We start from the raw sequence: 23,347 nt of genomic DNA on the forward strand, positions 1-23,347 counted from the left end.
ATCATATCTTCAGGCAGAGGAAGTCTTGACAGTGAGGTTCATTAACAGCAGCTATCACACTCATGTCATGTGTACTCATTCAGACCCACAAATGCACTACTGCTCATTCATACGCTGCACTACAAACACTATAATGACATAGATGAGATAACAAAAGTGTACTTTGGCAAATACATGCGCTATTACCCATAAAAAAGAGATTTTTTTTAATGTTTACATTTTCTTATGTTTTAATGCAAGTATGGTCAGCAAGTAGTGACGTTGAACTGCGGGCGACTGCTCCTCCCAGTCTGCACGTTTGTTTTGAGTTTTGTATGGAGGAGATTCAAGCTGTGCTGCTTTTGTGTGCGATTGGTTTACTAACGAGATAATTAACAAAACGGCAGAAAAGAGACGAGCACCCAAAGCGTATTCAGAAAGCTTGTAATTCTAGATATAAAAGTAGACGTTTGTTATCAGCGGACATTGACCGTAAGATGGATGGAGCGAACGCGTGCCATCGGGCAGAAAAAACAAGTGGTAAGAACCAATCAGCATGTTCAACGCATAAGTCCCACTCCGAAAGTTCCCAAACTCTGAAAAAGTACTACCTCACCAGCAGGGACTTTCTGGGGGGCGGCATTTTTACCCAAAACTTCATTTAGACCCTAGTTCCTGCGGTGTAAAAACACAGAGTACCACCCCAAAGTTCCTAGTTCCTGGAGAAAGTTCCTGCGGTGGAAACACGGCTATTGATCGTGGCTATCTCCGATCGCCAAGCCTGTCCCAGGTAAGAAAAAGTAAGAAATCTGCAAGCAAGTAAAAGTAATCGGAAAACATCACTGTACCAAAGTGCCACCACATTATTTTTATCTTTTTTGAATGTGTTATATTGCTATTTCTCCAAAACCGTCACAACGGTTAGAGCTATACTAATTGAGGCCCAAGTCTCAGGCCCCGTCCACACTACTGTGTTTCCGTTGAAAAAACGGAGACCTTTTGCTACGTTTGCACCTCCCGTCTAGACTGAAACGGAAAAACGAAGATCTAAAACTTAGAAATTTAGAAACGCTGCAGCTCCGTTTTGCGTTTTGAATCTCCGGAGGGCGATTTAGTGAAGACGGGACAAAATGGAGGACTGTAGAAACACTGACGCAGAGGCTCACGCTCGGCTCTATGATTGGGTGTCAGTCATGACGTGTCCTTCCCTGATTCGTCAGCCACTGTTTACACCGGCACACGCATGCCCAGTGGTGGTGAATAGTCACGTGATCCGCGTTTTCACTCGTTTTAATGTGGATGGAAATCAATTACAAAACGCTGGTGTGGACGGAGATCGTATTCGTTTTAATCCTCCGTTTTTAAACGAAAACGGAGACCTTTTGCAACGTTTGCACCTCCCGTCCAGACTAAAACGGAAAAAACGAAGACCTAAAACGGAGAAGTTTAGAAACGGTGCAGCTCCATTTTGCGTTTTGAATTTCCGGAGGGTGTTTTAGTGAAGACGGGACAAAATGGAGGACTTTAGAAACGCTGACGCAGAGGCTCACACTCGGCTCTATGATTGAGTGTAATCAGTCATGACGTTTCCTTCCCTGATTCGTCAGCCACGGTCTACACCGGCACGTGCATCCCCAGTGTTGGTGAATAGTCACGTGATCCACATTTTCAGTCCTTTTAATGTGGACGGAGATCAATTTTAATACGCAGATAAAACGCTGGTGTGGACGGAGATCGTATTCGTTTTAATTCTCCGTTTTTAAACGAAAACGCAGTAGTGTGGACGGGGCCTCAGTCATGAAGCTTTGCCGATTGTAATCACATTAAAAATTACACATATAAGATGGCACACTTAGTTCAGCTCTTCAATACCTTAGTTCATGCTGGTGTATTAGTGCCCCGAGTTTAAAAAGGTCATGAAACAGTGACCCCACGACGAAACAACACACAGAATACCACTAGGCTTAGAGCTGTGCCGCCCAGTACGCTGCATCTTCAGTGTGTAAGCAGCATAAAGACTATTCAGAGAGCTAGGGACCAGGGTTATATGTTAAATCAATGCTAATGTGGGATGCAAGACTGCCTTTGCTTATATTATCATCCATGTCTGTGTGTGGTCTTGAACAAATTCATGATTAACTATAAGTCACTGCAAACGTGAAGTAAAGGAAAGAACAAGAAACAAAGAAAGAAAGAGACTTCAACCAAAAGAGGACAATAGCCAAATGGAGAGAGCCAAATGCTCCAAATTAAAACAAAGAGAGGAGAACAAAGGTAGAATGAAAAGGAAGAGCGTAAGAGAGGAGAAGACTGAAGTGTCTGACTTCAACAGCGGAAAGTCCTCTTTCTTTTCCTGGACAGCTGAGGTTCTTATTATGGGATTAAAGCTAAACATTGGCCCAGAGGAATGTTCTGTTGGTTTGGGCTGTGATGTCTGAGTGTGTGTGTGTGTGTGTGTGTGTGTGCGTGTGTGTGTTTTCTGAGGTGGTACTGGGGGGGGGATGGTGTTGGCTGATTGCCCAGGGTGGCAGATCAGTTTCGTTGATGTGTGTGTGTGTGTGTGTTTGTGTGTGTGTGTGTGTGTAGCAAGGAGAGAGATCTATAAGGAACAGCTGCTGTATAAAGCACAGAGGGGCACTTAAAGTACAAGGTGACTCTGACACAACTCTTAAAATACAACTTGCCTCCAGTGCGTTTGCCACCTCAAGTGCCAACAGACCACACCGCAACAGCATCTATTTAAACAAGAGTGTAATCACAGCCATGCCAAAAGTCATCAAAACTGCACAAATGCAAGTATGGAAGTCCTGATATTAAAATTCGGATCAATACTGATAAGTTGATCACTATGTGTTTATGTTTATGTTATGGCCAATAACCTTTAAATGCAGATATTAAAAGTATATTCTATTTTTTCATAAATAAAAAATAAAACACTAACATTATAATCTGGAGTGTGAAAATGGATATTATACGATTACATTATTTAAAGATTAACTTTAGGTGAGCATTAGATGAAGGCAATCTAAATGTAAAATATGGGAATTCAATTTTAAGAAATTCATATTTTCATTAATACATTAATTAAACCTCAAAGGTGATAGTAAAAAATATATATAATATGTTTCTAATATTTATAACACACTGATGTTTTGTGCACAACAAATAAACTTGGTACCCATAAACTGCATCCCTAATTTTCCTAAAATTTTTGTGGGTTTTACTGCAAAAAAATAAATAAATAAATGTATTAAAGAAAAAGTATATCGGTGGTTCGAATTTTCTTCCATCCAAAAAGTAACATTGATATAACTCTGAACTCATTAAATAAACAATTACACAAACACACAATGAGCGTATGAGTGTTATTTACTTTATGCTTTGTTTATTAATTTCTTTGTTGAGTCACGGTGCGGGCATCAGATGTGAAAGTCATACTGTGAGGGGAGTGTGTGGGTGTGCACTGGCATAATTAGTTAGTGTGTGTGTGTGTGTGTGTGTGCTGGACTTAAACTACAAGTTATACATAAAGAAATTACTCACACAACATTGTGCTACTGGTTACATAATAAAAAAGCACATACGCCCAAAATCTGTCCCATAGATACACTAATCAGATCAGATAATTGAATGCCGAATCTGACGCTGCAACAAATAGCGAAGTGTTCCCTTAAGAACCCAGAGGAACTAGCCATCTCCTCTGTCAAAACTGTTCAAGGATGCAAATGAAGCCACTCTCATCATTAGCAATAATGAATCCATTTACCATAACGAGGTCAACCTCCGGGCCTCATATGCTTCACGAACCTTGAACAGCTCTACACAACTCCAAAGAGGGTTTTATTTAGACACACACTTCTCCATTTCCCTCAGAAATAGCAGTGTTCAGAGCATAACTACATCTGCTCAGCTCGTGTTTGACAACATTTACTATAATCACTCAATTTGTTTTACAATAGCTGAAAGGAGCAGCTCGATACTGTCTGTATGAATGAATAAACGAAGTCAAGCCCCTTTTTCTATTCTTGCAATAACATAAATAAATGGCTATATAAATACAGTGACTAAAGTAAATATCACAGATGACAAATTTTAATAAAATTTTATAACAAATTTTAAAAGTCTTTGCACAATTGGTATGATTTTATGCAGCATATATTGATTCTATATATTTTTTCTGCATATATTTTACAGATTTGTTTTATTTATCACTATCAGACAATATTCGATATTCAAAAGGTGCATTTCCCCCCATTTTCATATTTAAATGTGAAATAACCCTCTTCTCATTATATTGTGTTGCTTGAATTCACTGTAGCATTTATGATGACTGATTTTAGTTTTTAAACTTTTATTTGTCATTTATTATATTACTTTATTGGTAACATATCAGTTATTAGTTCATTTTACAGTTATCATCAAATTATCATACCATATTCAGTTTTATCACATCATATTCAAATTACAGTTGTTATCAGATGACATTGAACATATAATCGCTCAATATTGGATATTTAATTGTGTATGCTCATTTCCCGTTTTAACACACACACACACACATACATACACATATATATATATATATATATATATATATATATATATATATATACATACATATATATATGTGTGTATTTTACCTTTGCCATCATTTAACTTAATCATAATCTTTAAAAACATTTAATGTAATCTTTAGCAAGTTACAAAATTAATATTCAATTGTCAATTCTGTAATTATGTTGCGTTTTCTAAATTAAATGAAGAATTTAACAATTTATTTTAATTTTCAATGTTATTTAGACAAAATTAAGTGTACAAAATGGAATAGAATTTTAATGTCTGTCTTTTTATCAGTTATTAGCCAAAACATGAAAATAATCCGTCAGTTAACCTCAGTAGTTTTTGCATACTGTACATAAGAAAGTGCAAAAAAAAAGGCATTGTTTCTGTAGCTAATTTGAGAAGCTGCTTTCGATGAGGTAAAAATCTGTGCTATTACTAATGGAGACATATGCTGAATGTTGAGGCTGAACAAAGGGATATAAAAATACTCAAAAGAAGACTATTGCAGAACAGAGCCACATACAAAGAGATGAAAGACAAAACCCAACTGATTCATCAGAGCAATTACTGTGCCGAGAATTAGCATAGGTTTAGCGTCGACAAGCGAATTATCGTCCAAATCTCCCTCTATTCCTGGACTCCTGTGTGCTGTTAATTCTTTTATCTTCTGATAGATTGATTTGGCCGAATAGCTTTAGGCTACACACACACACACACACATCTCTTCATCAAGACTGAGGTGACGTGAACACAATAGATTCCTGGTGCTCACACTGTCAGCCATCTGATTCATTAGTGTTCATTAGAGCACTACTATCACCTCAACACCAGGGTCAGTCCTCATTGTACTGAGAGACAGCTGAGAGACTGACACACCACAGGACACACACACCTGTATCTGAATGGGTAAAGAAAGTGTGTGTGTGTGTGAGCGTGTTTCAAACTCATCCCAACAGAAAAGATTTATAGGTGAGTTAGGGAGGCCGTCGTTCTTCCATCCCCATCTCCTCCATCAAAATCCAACAAAAGGAGGAGAGAAGGAAGAAAGAAGAGGAAGAGAGGGATGACAGGAGGTTAAAAGGATTTAAGAGCGACAGCTGCTGAAACTTTGTAATCCAACCATGTGATGATGTCACTCACACTGGCAAGACGAGTGGGAAGGGTCAAGGTCGAGCAGGACAAGGTCATTCGTACGAGACGGGACAGACGAGGGCAGTTTCTTCAGCTGTCTGTGAGAGAGAGAGAGAGAGACGGAGACGGAGAGATGGGCCGTGGTGGAGCTAATGGCTTCATCAGCATGTGAGTTTTCTTAAGGTCAAGGGTGAACCTAAAGCAAAGCCTGTTGGCGTGTCTGTGCGTTTACGACGTTTAAAAGTCCTCTTGTAAACTTTAATGATCCTTTACTGCTGCTTTTCTGCCTCATTTCAATAATGTGTCTAATTAGTGATTTGTTTAAATATTAACCCACAGATATTTCTCAACAGACACATGTCCTTCAACCCTCAGAAAACCAAGCATTGAGATTACATTATAAAATCTCATTATACAATCTTACATTATACCCAACATTATATATTCAATAGATATATATATATATATTCAAAAGTCCATATTGAATGAATATATATATATATATATATATATACAGTATATATATATACAGTACATACACTTTTTCTTCCCCAATATAGACTGTTGATTAAACATAAAAATACATAATTAAAATACACAATAAATAAAATATATATACAGTACACACACATACATATATATGGCTCTTCCTGCAGTTCCCCCTTTTCTCTTCCCAAGAGTGCAACAAAACATCGTTGCAGAGGTCTTAATCCATTCCCTCAGGGGGCTGCTAATTAATTATTTGTTAATGACTTCAGGGATTTCACAATGACACTTCAGTCGGGATGATGAGATGTTTGCTGGGTGTAGAGGAAGAGGTGGGGTGGTGTTTGGCAGACAGATTAGCCAGGTTTGCACTCACTGAACCAGGTGTGTGTGTGTGTGTGAGAGAGAGACGGAGAGAACGTGTGGAGGTAATTGCAGAGCACTGGGTTCAACTAAGAGCCTTTGTGACGACTTTACTAGGTTTTGAGGCGTGTGACATTTATTCTTGAAAATGGATCTGTGGCCTCCTAAAGAGTGAAGGTTCCCCTTTTCCTTTCTAGATCCCTCATTTCTTTCCTGTTTCTCTAATAAAGGCTTGAAGTGTGCAGAGACATAAGGGTTTCTCGGACACCCCGCTGGTTTATGGGCCACCCCTGCCAGACACTTTGACAGGTCAAAATGTTGCACACCCAGGTCAAGCGGAGAAAAGGCCTCCGAGATCTGAGCGGAAACAACATGTTTGTCACACAAGTACATACACCTTCAGAACCAACTAAATCCCTCATTGCAACAGATTTAAGGGGAAAACACACAATGCATCTATAAGTTATCTATAGTTTAATTTGATAGTGTTATGTGCTTGTCATTTTTTTTACATTTATAAACTTAAAAATAATTTCAGTTTTAGTTTAATAAATTTTAGAAGATCAACAAACTTATTTCTGTTAATTTCCAAAGCAACTCTTTCATTTTTCAATTCATCCTATATTTTATTTCAATTAAAGCTGCAGTCCGCAGTTTTTCCTCTTTGTGGCCATCTCGTCTCGAAATCTGCAATTGCAGTCATTCGCGGAATTATCAACTTAACGCGAGTTGTACTTCGACACGGCACAGAGAGGATGAACACAATATTTGAGGAGACTGTGAGGCTGTCAATCACCAAGCCGGTGTGGATACGGGCATTCGGAATCACAGATTATTATTTTTGAAAGTATGACCAACATAAGAATTTTCCCCACAAAATGTAATCTGAACAAGTAAGAAACATCCACTTTAGTTCTGGTTCTGACATTGCAGTAAATCCCGCTAATTAAATCTAAAAATCGCTTATATCACGCAAAAACGTGCAAACTATACTTTGTTCTCATATTATTAATGTTAACAACGTCAGCATGCGTGACTATGTTTTGTCCTTCCGATATGCATCCTTATTTTCGCATTGGCCGGTTGCAGTCTCTTTTTTTCTGTAGCCACTCCAAAGTCTGAACAAAGTCTTTTGCATTTTACAGGGTGAGTCTCCAGTTGTCACTGGTGATTGTCGCTTGAACCTTTCTGGATCCACCATCAAATTGAAATGTTTAATTATATCAAGTGCTATGAGAAAAGGCTATAAATCTCCACCTTAGCATCCTCACACGCAATATAGCTTATACTAGCCGAGACTCCTTCTTTATGTGTACAGATGTGACGTAATGACGCAAAGACATGCTCGAATCTCCCGCGGAAATCCACCAGTACCACTGGAGTTAAAAAAATTATTACAAGCTTACCGCTTTGATTCAAGCTAAGGTAAGCAGATAGTTTTGAACACTGGCTGGTTATATTTTCTCAAATATGTATCTTGGAGAATATTTAACCCCCAAAATGCTAAGGAATGCAGCTTTAACAAAAATGTTTTTTATATATATAGTTCTAGGTTCCATTAATGATAACAACACTGTCTCACAGATGACTGTCAATCATTGTATCCCAACAATCCAGAAATGCAGTGAGAGATACACTGAAGGCATTAATATCTAGGTTACATAATTGAACCTTTAAGCTGTGGGAGCAGTATGACCTTGAAACAAAGCATAAATAGACACACATCTATGCGCAGATTTACACTGATAAAGCCCTGCAGACACTGACCAGACTGATTTATTCTACTTCTAACAATGCAGTCCACCTAACCACACCTCTTTCTCACATCCCTTCTCTGCAGTCTCTAGCTGTCCGTCATTATATCTGCGGTCCCTCCCTCTTACTCTCTGACAGTGCCTTGGTCTATGTGTTTGCCTGAATTTATTCTGTCCTATAACATTTTTGCTTGTTTATCCAGACTGTAACATTTTAGAATAGTGAGATCTTTGGTAAAAGTATGTATAGTCATTACATGACAGGAAAAAATGCTAAATAATAAGACATTTATTAGTTCTTCATTAGACAGGCATTATAGATTCATTCACACAACAGTTGATGCTGTCAAAACCAGTTTGAAGGCTAATATTTATTGCAAATCATCCATTTAATCAGTTATCGGTGAGCATTACAAACTAAGAGATGTGCAATTTTGCCCTACAATCAAAAAATATTTTATGATACCAAAATGTATCAATTGCACCAGAGCTTAATGCTTAGTGTTGCAAGAAAGCGTGTGTGTATCGCAAGTGTATGTCTGTGTGGGGTACCCTGGTTTGATCATAGGTCTATGGCACCCCAGTGAGGCAGACTGTGGCATTACAGATCCTATAGGAAAGAAAGAAAGGAGACGGATGATGAAATCCTGGCTGCTTTTCAGCAACGAACCGTACATGAGATCATCCCTTTGCACTATACATCCAGCCTCGCACACACGCTCGCTCCTGCCATTATGCAAGCGAGAGGCAGATGAGGGGGTGGGGGGAGAGGACAGGGGAGACATGGTACTGCAGGGCTTACCAAGGACACATGAAACACGTACTGTCTGGAATGCTTCATATGCTCTCACACTTGCACATTCAGCTCATGCTATATAAATAAATATTGATTTTCCTAGCACTCATGCAGTCTGCTCAAGTTACAGACGATGGCTCTATGAAACAAAGACTATGCCACCCAAAATGATTTATTTTTACACAAATTATTATTTTGTGTAAAAAAAAAACCATTAATTCACAGTAATTGGTTTATAAGTACGTGTATTCCAGAAACAAAACACTTATTTAAAAATATGACATAATAATAATAGTACTCTACAACTTAACGTTATATATATTAGTTATTTTATTGAATAAAAATAAATGTGTACATTTAAGAATCTAGCTGTCAAGCTGACGCAGACAATAATAAATAGGCTAGTTATTAGCATAACAAGGGGGCTCACTATTTTCTCTCTACTTTGATCTCTCCAGTTATCTAATCTTTAACACAAGATTAAAAAAACAAAACAAAAACACATTTAAATGCCCAGGCAGCACACAAATTGATATTCACACACGCTAATTGTGCAGTATTATAAAATTATATATATATAAATGAAATAATGATTTTTTTAAAGAAATATATTATTTTAATTATGCGTTTTATAGGTTGTAGGACATATAGTGAATGTGTAGAACAAAGCCTGCAGGATCCTAGGTGCAGTGAACAAAGAATCCCAGCTCTGGCTGAAAAGTGTATTACACAACCACATGCTGTACAATAAAGAGGCGCTGCAGGATTGGCTGAGATGAGCTGTCTGACTCCAGGTAATAAACTCGCTGAACCCTCTTTTTTTTGCTCTCTCTCTCTCTCTCTCTCTCTCTCTCTCTGCAAATGTACACGCATGCATTTAAGCACACATACACACACCTTCTCTTGTGTACAGACAAAGCCAAATTCATTTTCCCTTATTCTCTTTCGCCCTCTCCCGCTTTTCCACTCTCTTCATTAACCTTGACACTCTTTCAGCCAGCAATACAGTATGGAATTCACCAAAAAAAAGCATGTTAGGACACACACAGTCACTGCAACAAAGAAAATATACTGTACAGGCTCACTGCTGGGCTTTTCAATGGCTCCGGCACGAAAGCGCCAAGAATCATTAATCACCAGCAAGACCGGAGATATGAATTCATTGAGCGCGTCACGGAGGGGTCATCGCAGTCGTTCAGCAGCATGAGGAGGGATGTTTCCTTAGCATTCCCACGACATCCGTGCAGGATTCCCTAACCTTACCACACACGGAGCCCGAACCGAACTCCGCGTACCTAACAAAGGTAGGCGGCTCACAGCATACGGGAGGGAAGCCCACTCCTGTCCGATCCAGTCAAAGCAAACGTCCGTCCCCACACAATCACTCAGTATGGGAGAAGACAAGAGACAAAATTACCAAGCACAACCAATTAAACAACACAATGTCTTGAAGAAAGGAGAAAGACAGAGGAGGAAAAGAATAGAAACGCAAAAAATCCTTTCCTTTGTCACTGCCATGTTTGAAGCCTTTGTGCCCATGGAAATGTTTCAGGTTTAAGTGAATAGCCAGTGACGGGTGAGCAGAGTAGCGGGGCACATGAATTACCCCGGGTGGGGCGGCGAACGGCCAGAACAATGGCAGAGCGCCGGTTCGAGTTGGAGCTCTATTTGTGCGGCAGATGGATGCTGCTTCGCGTAATTTGTGTGCTGTACATGATAAGGGGCCCGAGCTCGGGTGGTTTCACCGTCCAATCGTACATCGCAAGCATGGAGCCCACCGGGTTTGAACCACTGCATGCACACGTCACGTGTTAAAAGAAAAACAGTCCGATCAGAAGTGGGCATGCCCGCAGAAAACACATACAGAAACCCTAATGAGTTTGGACAAGCCTCCCATCACGGCACTGCCGGTAGCCGAGCTCAAGTTTTGCTGTCATTTCCATATCATTACACAATCATTGTTGTTGGATCTCTTCAGCAGTCCGGCTCCATGGCTGCTGTTGCTTATTAGGAGGCCCTGAGGTCGGCCCGCTCGCTCTGTCCTACACACGGCGCTCTGTTCAGGCGAGCATCGTAGGTGGGTGAGGCGGGGGGTCAATCACCCACGGTAGTTCCCAGGAGCGGAGCGCCATGGGCCCCCGAGATCCCCCTCAGGGGTAGAGGCATCTGGATAGGGGGAGAAGGGGGCTCACTATTGTCAAAAGCCATCAGATCTCAATATAAAGCACAGAACTCAAGCCAAATCCTTTAGAGTGGCATTTTTCCACCATTTTTACCCTCTTTTTAAATCTTTTCTCTTTCTTTTTCATTTTTCATTCAATGATGTTTTCTTTTGGTCCTTCCTTCTTTCCCCCATTCCACTGGCCTGAATTGGATAAGGCATGGCTCAGTTTTGAAAAGGAATAATTCAAGCTCGTTGTATTTCAAACATGACACAAAATAAAAAACGTGAAGAATAATTGGTCATCCTTTTTATAATGCCAGTAAAAGAGAATGAGGCTGTCAAGCTCTGACTACAATGTCAAAAAAATAAAAATAAAATTGGTTGATATGACTTGTGAACTCTATTCCAGGTCTTCTGAAGTCATACAATGGCAACTGTGTCCAAGAGAAATAGTGATTTCCAATCAATGAATCACTTGATCCAGTTCACAAAAACGGTCTAAATGATTTATTCATTAATCAGAATGATCACGAATCTCTTTATACGCACTAGGGCTGCACGATTATTTGCTAATTTACATGTAATCGCACTTAAACCGATTTGGCTTATCGCGAATATGAAAACGCAAAAAGACTGCTATTATTTTTTATGCGCAGCTAAAGTGCACGGCTCTGCAAAAACAGCAAGTTGGAATCACTAATGACGTTCATTTGAAAAAGCAACACGAGTCAAACATCTTTCCAAAGTCATGATTTACGAACCTCTTGTCCAACAAAAGACAACATTTAATAACATGGATGCAGAATGGAGCAGCATTTACCCATCAGCTGTGCTGCTCTGACAATCTGCGCATAAATTTATCGCACCCTTTGCCAAATCATGCAGCCCTAATACGCACCCAAATAATTTTAATGGCTAATAACCAGAATGACTTTGTGAAGTGCCTTTTTGTGCATGTAGCGTTTGCATATTTGTTTTACGTCTTACAAACTGGTCAGAGGAGGTGACTGAATAAATGCTAAAAGAAGATCGTGTCACAGTACCACAATTTTAGTAGTCGGAACCAGAGCAAAAACGGTTGAATTCAGTACATTAAAAATCTTTGTAGAGATGCTTTAGAAACAATCTGTATTGTATAGCTAAATCGCTATATAAATAAAGGAGACTTGACTCACGAAAGGATTCACGAGAATGTGGCTCGTGTTGAACAAAACAAAATGTTTTGAGCGTTTTCAGCGGTGTTAACTGATTCTGGTTTACTGACTAGCACCTCCGATTGGCCAATGCGTTCACGCGCTCAACAGCTATGATTGTGTTTGGCTACAATGCTCAATGCTTGTAAAAACATGCTGTAAATAGAAACCTCTGAAGCTCAGAGAGCACTCAAACACAAAAGAGAGCATTTAAAAATGTATTTTATCGATAAAAAAGTCATACAGTTTTTAAACGACACGAGGATCATCGAGTAAATGATGATGCAAATTAAATTTCTGGGTGAATTGTCAGTTAAAAAATATTCTGAGCAGGCAAAGAACAGGAAAGATGCAAGACGACGAAACTAGACAAACAAACGCAACCTCAGTCAGCTCAGTCTCTCTCCAACACAGCTATATGAGCAAATACTTTTACCATTCGCCAGAACGTCACAGACAATGTTATACATAATGCATCAGAATAAAAATAGTGTGCATTTGTAATGTATTATGCATATCGGGGTGAGTGAGTGCATGCTGACAGAGAGAAGCCACTGTCACAGATCATCCTAACTCCCTCACAGAGATGACATCATAAAGTCCATATAATCTACCAATATCACTGAGCTGATCTAAAAACAAAAATTAAAAAAATAAAATCACTGACCTTATCTAATAATAATCTAGATCAGACCTTTTTTGCTGCAATTACTCCTAATGTTCCGCCAATCCCATAATCATATTCCACCAGCAATAATCCACATTTTACAGAAGTTACTATTATTTGATTACATAAAAGAATATGTGTGTTATGTGTATTAGTTACAAATCTACCCATATTCTGATACAATTTGACGCAAACATGTTATATAACATTTACCATGGACGTCCCTACCATAGTTCCCACCGTAATTCCAGTCACTGTTATTGCTACCCCTGTAAAATAATAACAAATTATTTTCAAATGTAATAAAATCTAAAGAGAAAGTCACATAGACTAGCTTGATGATTAAAAAAATATATATTTCCATTTATATTTCAAACCAAATAGTAATAATTGTTTAACTGTTGTTTTTATTAAAATATCCATAATGAAAATGTTGTGTTGTTCTCTAATCATTAAGCTATTATTTTGTCAAAAAGTATTAAAAATGCTTCTGAAGATCATCAAAAACAGAAAGAGAACTAATATAGTTCTGAAAGTATAGTCGTTTTTGTCAGGCATAATATAAATCATACCAGGCGACATCTTGATGTACAACCTCATCTCACTGACATCACAGGACATGATCCAAGTATTTCTGTGCAGGAGGGAAAAAATTTGGATAAAGAGAAACAAACAACAATCCATGAATCAAGCCACAAAAGACACCTCGAAAGCGTGAGACTAATGTTTGAGGCATGAGATCTGCGTCACTGCGAGAGAGCTTTCTGTTCAGACACCCAATTAGCCAATCAGCAGCCAAAGCTCCACAGGCCTGTAGATTCTAATTGGCAGCTTCCTCCTCCCTTTGCTTAACATGCTTTGTTTTTGTGCAGTCAGAAGAAAGGAAGCCTCATCCAACATGAGTGTGAAACTCGCCGACCCTCGCACTACAATGTGCCCGCTTATCTGCATATGACAGGGCCAATTTAAATAAAGAGTACATATGTAAAACAGGGGGAGGAGTGGGCACTCTGTTAAAGCAATCCTAATTAGCGCAAGAGAGCTGTCAGCCAATCAAAGGCGTATCAAGAAGCGTTTCAGATATTAAATATTCAGATGTTAAATATTATTGATCATGTTAACTATAAAGGATCATCACACTTAAAATTGATAGAAATGCCACCTTCAAGTTATGTTTGAGGTTTCAGAGACACCAGAAAATGTCTCAGAAAATGTTGAATCAGGTTGATACTTCATGATTTTTCCAAAAGGACTGACTGTAAATAAAACTTGCATCAAGCTATGATATATCTAAAATGATTTTGGGGGTCTCCAAGACCCCTGACTTAAAACGTGGCTAACAAATGGTTAAAGCTACTTAATTCAGATGAACTTTTAAAAAAATATTTAGAGGGTGGAAAAATACATTTTGAAATTACTATTGGGTCAATCCATGTCAGAAGTCTAGTTTCAGTCATTTACACTACTGTTAAAAGTTTTTGTTGTAAGTAAAACAAAATGTTATACTTTTATTTAGCAAGGGCACATCAAACTGATTAAAAGTGACATGAAAGACTTTTACATTGTAACAAAAAGATCTCTATTTAAAATGAATGCTGTTCTTTTAAAGGGATACCACTTTTTTTGGAAATAGGCTCATTTTACAACTCCCCCAGAGTTAAACAGTTGAGTTTTACCATTTTCAAATTCATTCAGCCAATTTTCTGATATTTAAAAGAATATCAGTAACCAGACAGTTTCTGGTCTCATTGGCTTCCATATATTTTTTTCCAACTATGGAAATCAATGAGACCAGAAACTGTCTGGTTACTGATATTCTTCTAAATATCAGAAAATCGTCAGAATGCATTTGAAAACTGTGAAACTCAGAGGGAGTTGTAAATGAGCCTATTTCAAAAAAAAAAAAGTGGAGTATCCCTTTAAAAAATTAATTTAACAGTTTGGCTTTAATCATCAGTTCATTAATGAATTTGGCTAAGACTATCATTTATGTTTTGATTTGAAATTTTACTAAATGTTTGGAACCCTAAAAACTCACAGTAAAGCTCATCTCAACAAAACATGAGGGTTGAACTTTTCATTGAAGATGTTTCATTCTGTGAGGCAGAGACAAGCATGAAGACATGCAAACATACTGTACATAAGACCACCCCAACTGTCATGGCTGCAGTGGAATGTAGCGTTACCAGAAAAAAAAAACCCGTGGGTTCTCCCCTCAAAGGTTTGCAGAAAAAAGGTAGACCTTTTTGTCCTTCCTTCTCAGTCTAAACCTGAGAACACAGCGAGAAAATATCCTGCCCTGGAACCGTTTTTCAGTGCTTTTGATCAAAGAAACTTCCCCCAACTTACCAAGATGGGGTCCAGGAGGAAAACCGGGCAGATTTGTCCTATTTATGCGATTCAAATTCCAGTTTTAAACAAAAAGGGGGTAAAGGCAGCAAGCCTGTGGCCATTATGTCCAAAATTTGCTCCTTCAGCCAGTCAGCGAAGCATCTGCCCCAGGGGAAGTTTGGTGTGTAAATTACACGTTACCTCAAAAGCATGTTTCAGTTCCTCAAAATTTTGCTTCCCTGGGACACTTTTATAATGTGAAGAACTTCCCACTACAACAATAACATGACCCCCGTGAGCATGAAGTGCACAGATGCCACGCATCATCATTCCAACATAAAGGATCCACTTCAAAGTCATGCAAGAGTGTCTGTAACTCACTGTAAATGAAAGTGTAAGCTTGAATTAAACTGTCCTGGGTCTCAGTCTCTTTGGTTCTGGTCTAAGCGTATCTTCATAGCGCGATATACGAGAGGTTGTGTGTAGACATATAAATCAAAAACCTGGATAACAGGATGGTATTTCCTGTGTTCCTGTAACATAGATACACATATTCACATGGTTCGGGGCAATTTAACAGAGAGCTTAAGTTATGGGCTCCAAGATGTTCCTCATTGTGAGCGCTCTTGTGTGCATTTTACCCGGCGTAGCATGTGTTTCTGATGAGCAAATATAGATCTGAATTTCAAATAAAAGTAATGGCGAGCAGACGCCACGTAGGTGGGAGAGCATTCCTGAGCATTGAGGTAAAGGGGAAGCGGAATTAAAAATATCCTGGTCGGTTGGCTCAATTCCAGGTGTGTGAAACAGCGGGAGGCTCCCAGGAACGGTTAACGGAGCGGATGAACGGTAGCGGGCGCTGGGCACAGCGGATCCCAGTGACATTTCAAGCAGGAGGCCGTTTCAGCACGAGACACAATGATTAATGACTAGCATTATCCCTACTGAGAGAAAACACACCACTCACAGCCCCCTAACCCCCCCTCAAAAAATATACATGTGCCTCTTCCTGCAAGAATAAAGGGATGAAAAGAACAAGTGTGGGGAGGTTCCACTCCCTCCATCCTCTCGGCTCTGCGTGTACTGTGGGTAAACTCACACATATGGCACATCTGAGGGTAATCATCTCATACACTCTCCCTTTATCTCACAGATGAGAAATTTATTACTTTGTCTAGAGCGGAGATTGTGTGTCACTGAGCTGTGCCACGGGGTAAAATATTGTCAGAACAAAACACTAATGTTCTTATAAATGTTTGAGAAACAGTAACAACATGCAAAAGTTTAAAACACATCAGGTGTCGTTCACTAAGCGTGTGACATCTGCTTATGAAACAAATCATGATTTAATAATTTCTTTAGATAAAAATGATTGAAATTTTACAATTTATTCTAAAAACACTTTTCATAGAAATTTCCAATGTATTTCGATGAGATCTGTAAAACGGGTAGGCTAATTCACAGCTGAAAAGATGGGCTTTTAATACAACGAGGCTTATATGCAAACTGCTGACAGAGAGAAAAGAGGTGTGGCATTCACTTTTGCCAAAAAAGTAGGGACACTTCAACACCCATAATGTTCTGGGCTCAACCCAACTGTCCATGGGCGTGAATACAAAAACTCTCAAGTATGAACTGGAGATTTAACAAAAGTCAGGATTGTTAAAAGGACTTAAAGGTGTTCTGAGCAATGTCACACATTTTTTAAAGCCAAAACATTTTTTGTCACAGCAAACATCTCACCATCCGCCAGCTGCCTGTCCCCTGAACACTCTGTAAAAAAACGCGGTCTCTAGACGGCCCAGGCTCCACAAATAGCAACAAAAACAAACTGGGCCAACCCGCACCACGAAGCATAAACACAAACAGTGTTCCAGCCAATAACCGACAAGAAGGATTTGGGGGTGGGGTTTGGGAGGTTAGTGCACAGATGAGGAGAAGCGAGGGTCTAGCTAGCCTCCGTTTTGTTTGACAATAGAGACCCTAAAGGCTTGTTCACACAGGAACGAATTTCGAGCGCGTTTTCGCCGACGTTTAACGCCTCGTGACTAAACAAAGGGCACCAATGTGAGTGTGCTCACCAACGTGTAAAAGTGTCATTTTTTTTAAAAAACACCTCGGGTTTGTTTTCTTAGTTTGACGCGCTGCGACCAATGCTTGCTCTTTTGCTCACGTGTTTGGAGCTTCTGAAGTTACAGTAAAACAGAACTTGGGGGCGCTCAAACACAAAACGGTCTTGCCGAGCACACATATACGACTGCGAAGAAGATATAAGCTACACAGCCAGGAAGAAATAGGACAAGGAAGATGCAAGGCAAGATGAATGTAGAGCTGCTGGTCTCGTTGGTGCTAGAACATAAAGAACTATATGACAAACGCGACAGGGACTACAAACACCTTGATAAAAAAAACTGATATGGAGTGGTATTGCAGAGCAAATTGACGCCATCTAATGTCAAGGAATGAATTTGCATGTTCACTCGGCTCATCGTCAGCGAAAATCGTTTGGGTGTGAACACAAAAAACGTTTTGAAAAATGCTGGCGAATAATACGCACTGATTTCCGTCCAGGTGTGTACGGGCCTTAAGTCCCTCCCCTCCGATTCCAGCTCATTATTTCATCTTTTTATTCCGTCTGAACTGTGCCTTGAATTACACATAAGATGTCTGTCAATTTAAAAGATAATTATGAAAGTCAAGAAAGTCACAGTTTGTCAAAACATAAGAGTAACATTTAGTTTTATGTGAAAATCGCTTAATGAACTACATCTCCCGGGAAGCGAAACAAGCAAGATCCATTGCTCGTATGTGTATGCAGTCTGGCACAAAACACTCAGGCATGTTGGCGTAACGTTGCGATTATAACGTAAGACTATAGAAATAATAAAAGACATTAGCTTCAGTAAAGTTAGCATCATTCATTGAGAGAAAATGTGCACCTTTTGGGTTTGTAGTCTTTGCTTTTTACCTCAACAGTTTTACATCCAACTGCAAATTTCTTGACTTTAAATGTATCTTTTAAATTGACAAACAAGTGTATAATTCAGGGCACAATTCAAACGAGATAAAAATATTTGTTGTCTCTCGCCATTGACTACCATACATATTTTTTCCGAAATAAGGTACCATGGTGGTCGACCGGAAGGGGAGGGACTTATTGCTCTCTAAACTTCGAACGTCAACAAGAAATGACATCAGTCACGTCACCCAACGCCGCTTAGACCACCTTTAAGCTGACAAATAAACTGGGAAATCTATGTGCAGTTAACATGGTAGAAAAAGTATACATATTGTTAATTTACAATTATTGTCGTCACTGTAACAATACAAAGCTGGTTATTTACGTTAAGTATATATAACTGAAAAGCCCAATGGATTGATGTTGATGGTACAGTAACGGGTTTTTAAATCCTCCTCCTGTCTCTAGTACCAAAGCGAGGCATACCCACAGCAGATTGATTTCATTAGAGCATGCTGTTGTGTGTGGATGCAACCTAATGCGGGCTCAAGTGTGGCCGATCAATGGGGATAGAGACTGTGCTAGAATTTCACCTTCTCAGCACACCGGAGGTCGGAGCTCAGTCTGTTCTCTTTGACCTCCACAAGCCAAAGGACATCTGTCCGACCTGACTGATGACCACCTGCTACAGTTCTTCACTGCAAACTCACACATACTGTATACACATTCAAACACTTCACTAATCCTAAAATGCCCTTTTAAAGGGATAGTTCACTCAAAAATCAAAATGTCATCATTTGCTCATCCTTTATCTCATTCCAATACAAGCACTTTCTTTATTCTGTGGAACACAAAATAAGATATTTTGTCTTCTCAAAAGTCTTGTCCATACAGTTAAAGTCAATTGGTGACAAACAACATTGAGATTGGATCCTATTGACTGTTTTTGCATGAAGGCATTTTCCAAAATATTTTCTTTTGTGTTCTACAGAAGAAAGAAAGTCATGCGTGATTGGATTGACATAGAGCATCAGTAAATGAGAAGAATTTAGCAACAGTCAAATGGCGGTTGAGTTAAATAATGCATAATGTACAGTCAGCCAGACATTATTGCAAAAATTACAATTTTATTTGACATGGTCATTCTTTTTGCATCACCTTGTCAGGGTTTTTGTTTTCCGTGTGTGACACAAGCCAGCATATCTCTTTGTAATGTGACTCAAACAGACCGAAACATGACTCTCAAAACTTTACACATGACTGAGCAGACAGCATGTGGCCTCACGATCACCTCTGACCTGGATCCACCAGAGCATCATTTTTTGGATTTCAACCCTGACTTTAACGGATTGCCTATGGACTTAATTGATCATCTGGCTAAAGCAGTCTTTTGTGGTCACTGACATTCCTGTTCTAAAATAATGCAGAGAGGTGCAATAATTCCAATGACCTCTCACCTTCAGGAATGGCCATGGAGTTTGGGTTAATCCAGTCAGTAGACTGTGCATCAGATGACAACCGTCAGTGGCGCTTATGAGAGAAAAACTCATCATTGATGTATTGATCGGATCGAACAACGCTTCATCAGTTAAAATGGCATATTTCCTGTTTTTTTTTTTTTGTTGTTTTTTTGTATCATGGAACATCCAAACATTCTACATTATACAAAAAAAAAATGTGGTATTGCTGTATCCCAAAATGCAATCCGCTTACCCTAACGGCTCATTTTCACTGTGATAAATGACCCAGACACAATATCAACTGATATTTCTGACTTATTGTAATCAATCACACTGGTTTGTTGTGCAAATAGTTTTACTGTGTCCTGCAGTTTGTTGTTATTCTAGTAATTTACCTTTACCTCACACTTCTAAGAACCGTGAATCTCAAACATGCATAAGAAATAGCTAACTGCCACTGAAAAATAAGGTGGATTTGATTAGAATACTAAAGTTAAGACTTTTTAAACATAATAAATATAATATAAAAAATAATCCTTTTTGAGACAACTTCACTCAATGAAGCATACAACTTAAACACATTGTGTGATACAGTTAGGCTACCGCATACATCACAGACTTTGTTTCCCAAAGGTATTATAAGACATTCTAAAAGCACAACCCTATACCCTAATTTACTGATCCCTACATTAGACCACTAGACCTAGTCCACTAAAAGAAATGGATAAAAACAAGTGAGCAAATCTGCAAGGGTTGACACTTTTGAGATAGGCCTTTCTATTTAATATCATTTGACAAGTTCCCGGACTATGATTCCGGACTATGAAACTATTTATCATACATCATAGAAAATAGCTTGTATAAACCTTAATCAACAAATACAAATCAATTAAAACCTTCAGGATTCACTGTGAATTAAATTTACTGTTGAGACCATAGACTGTAAAGGTTGAGACGCAGGTTCACCCAAAAATGAAAATTCTGTCAGTATTTACTCACCCACATGTTGTTCCAAACCTCTATGTGTTTATTTTTTCTGCTGAACACAAAGGAAGATATTTGGAAGAATGTTTTAATCAAACAGATCTCATTTCCCAGGTAGTCAAAGGGGAATGAGATCTGTTTGATTAAAACATTCTTCCAAATATCTTCCTTTGTGTTCAGCAGAACAAAGTGGTTCGGAACAACATGAGGGTGAGTAAATACTGACAGAATTTTCATTTTTGGGTGAACTGACCCTTTAATTCTCCCCGACCCTCACGGTGCATAATGCGTATTTACCCTCCGAGTATACATCGGTTGTACAATCATTCTTGCTGTGCATTGTGGGATTAAATAAGTGCACTCCATAATGTCCACTACAGTTTCTGTAGTGGACATTATGGCTGCCCTGAAATAGTTTCTGTAGTGGACATTACCTCAAATGGCTGCCCTGAAATAGGGCGCTATAAAAAGGAGTGATTTATGGCCACAGCATGGGACTGATGTTGGACAGATTTTATGAACACTTGGTTTGACAGTGGGTTTTGACTTGGTTTTGAAATTATATTTTCACACTGTATCTAGAAATATAGAAATGAACTTCCAAACACAAACAAACAGCCATCTAAATCCATTTTGTCAATGTTGTGCACAAGCTATGTGCAGCATCATCATCTATGACTGAAAAATGACCAACTCATCAGCTGGTATTAGATTTAGTGCAGACAGAGAGATGACTGAAAATGTCCATTTTCTCTCTACACAGAAATTATCTGCCATGTAGGTATTTTAATGGTGAGCTGACCCTCGTGCCCTTTGTCACGAATCTGTTAACAATCACAAGCCATATAAAATGGGCAAAGTCGACCGAAAAGCACAAACATCGACTTCTCACACAGTAAAACGAGACTGCCTGTTGAAAACTTTGTGTATTTGACTTTAGAGGCGGTTCCACCCAAGGGAATAAACTCTTCTGAAGGGCCTGTGTGAGTGACACAAATTGGGAACTGGATAGCACACTAGTCATTGCAATGGCCAGATAATTTGCTATTTTTCTAAACCGGTCCCATTGTCAAAACAACCGTTTAAAAAAAACAGGCGTCGGTAACTCACCGGTGGCGTTGTTGTGTTCTCGTTATGCAATGTTGTCACGTTCTGGCGTCTTGTAGAAAACGCATATTCCATGATGTCAGCGAAGAGTGATAATAAATAAAAACGAATTATACCACTATATCAATTCTGACGCGTTATAGCTACAGCAATACTGTTGATGAAAAAGGCTATGGTTGATGCGTGCCAGGTAACATAGTCGGGGCGTCCCCAATTGATTAATCAAAGTCCATTGCCAGTGTCTGAATTCATAATACACCGATTCACGCACGACGACACAGGAAACGAGGGAGTTAAATAACTTTGTCCATGTTGTACCGAGGACATAGGTCCATAGACAGCAAAAGATAGGTCCATAACCTAACCATTATTTTGATTTATCCCATTGAATCGAATCTTTTATTTCACTAAAAAAATTCACAAAGCGTTGCACCATTGCACCAGTAGGTTGCAAAAATTATTTGTCTTTTTATGTGAGTCTATGAATCAATTACTAAAATGTTGAAGATGTGCACAGATAAATAATAAATATTATTGCAGTATTCCATAAAAAATAACTGTTTTCTATTTTGATCCATTTGTGACTTTTAGAATCAAGAAAACTAGAGTGTAATCAATTCTGTTGATTCTAAAAACATGGGATTGGAATCAAGTCGATTCCTGAAAAATCTAAATGCATTTGCTAAGCAGAAGAGAAATTACTTTAATACTTAAAATAGCAGGGATATACAGATCAAAAATAGAACCAATATAATGTTCTCTCAACAACAGCCTTATTATATATATATAAATGTATATATACATTTATATATAGTCAAAAGATGTCCACTTAGAAACAATCCCAACTTCCCAATTTTTGCTGCAACTGTCACTTCAACAAAGGAAGGTAAAAGGCACAAGAAAAGATCTTTCATGCTGTAGCCCTATGCCTCGGGTCATAGAAGGGACTGCGATTAAACATGTTTTTGATTAGCGTGAAGTCCTAACAGAGTGAGACACATGAACTGAAGCAGACCTGCACAATGGATTTGATTGTTAGCAGTGCTCTTCCTCTGAGACCAGCACTGACCTGTTAGCCTGTGACCACCGGCGGAGACAGTAGACAATTACATTTCAACAAATCACTGATCTTCAACCAGCCATAAACTCTGTGAATATATTACTGCACCTTTAAATTCAAAACCAGCTGTTACTGTACCAGTTCTGACCCAGAGAGGGTTTGTCAGAGAAGCTGAATGGTGCGCAGTGATTTGTGGTCGGTGGGGAACGGCTGAGCCTCAGCTAGGGAGTGCTTCCTGTGTCATCTCGTGAAAGGCCATTTTACAATCTGAGCGGTAGGCTTTATGGACAGCAGGAGAGAGATCTCAATGCCCCTGATGTACTTTAACAGAGATGACTCTGTTCTCTCCC

The 23,347-nt window shown here is 38.9% G+C and overlaps 1 long non-coding RNA gene across 1 annotated transcript in view; it reads right to left on the minus strand.

The window, feature by feature from the left end:
• Positions 1-22,139, minus strand: part of LOC148976853 (uncharacterized) — a 64,592-nt gene extending 42,453 nt beyond the window's left edge. The window contains exon 1 of the long non-coding RNA XR_016145926.1: positions 21,941-22,139. This is a non-coding gene — a long non-coding RNA (uncharacterized LOC148976853). The remainder of the gene's footprint in view (positions 1-21,940) is intronic.
• Between the last annotated feature and the right edge of the window lie 1,208 nt (positions 22,140-23,347).

This window comes from Pimephales promelas, chromosome 13 (genome assembly GCF_988280905.1).
Source record: "Pimephales promelas chromosome 13, fPimPro1.hap1.1, whole genome shotgun sequence".
Taxonomy (NCBI): domain Eukaryota; kingdom Metazoa; phylum Chordata; class Actinopteri; order Cypriniformes; family Leuciscidae; genus Pimephales; species Pimephales promelas.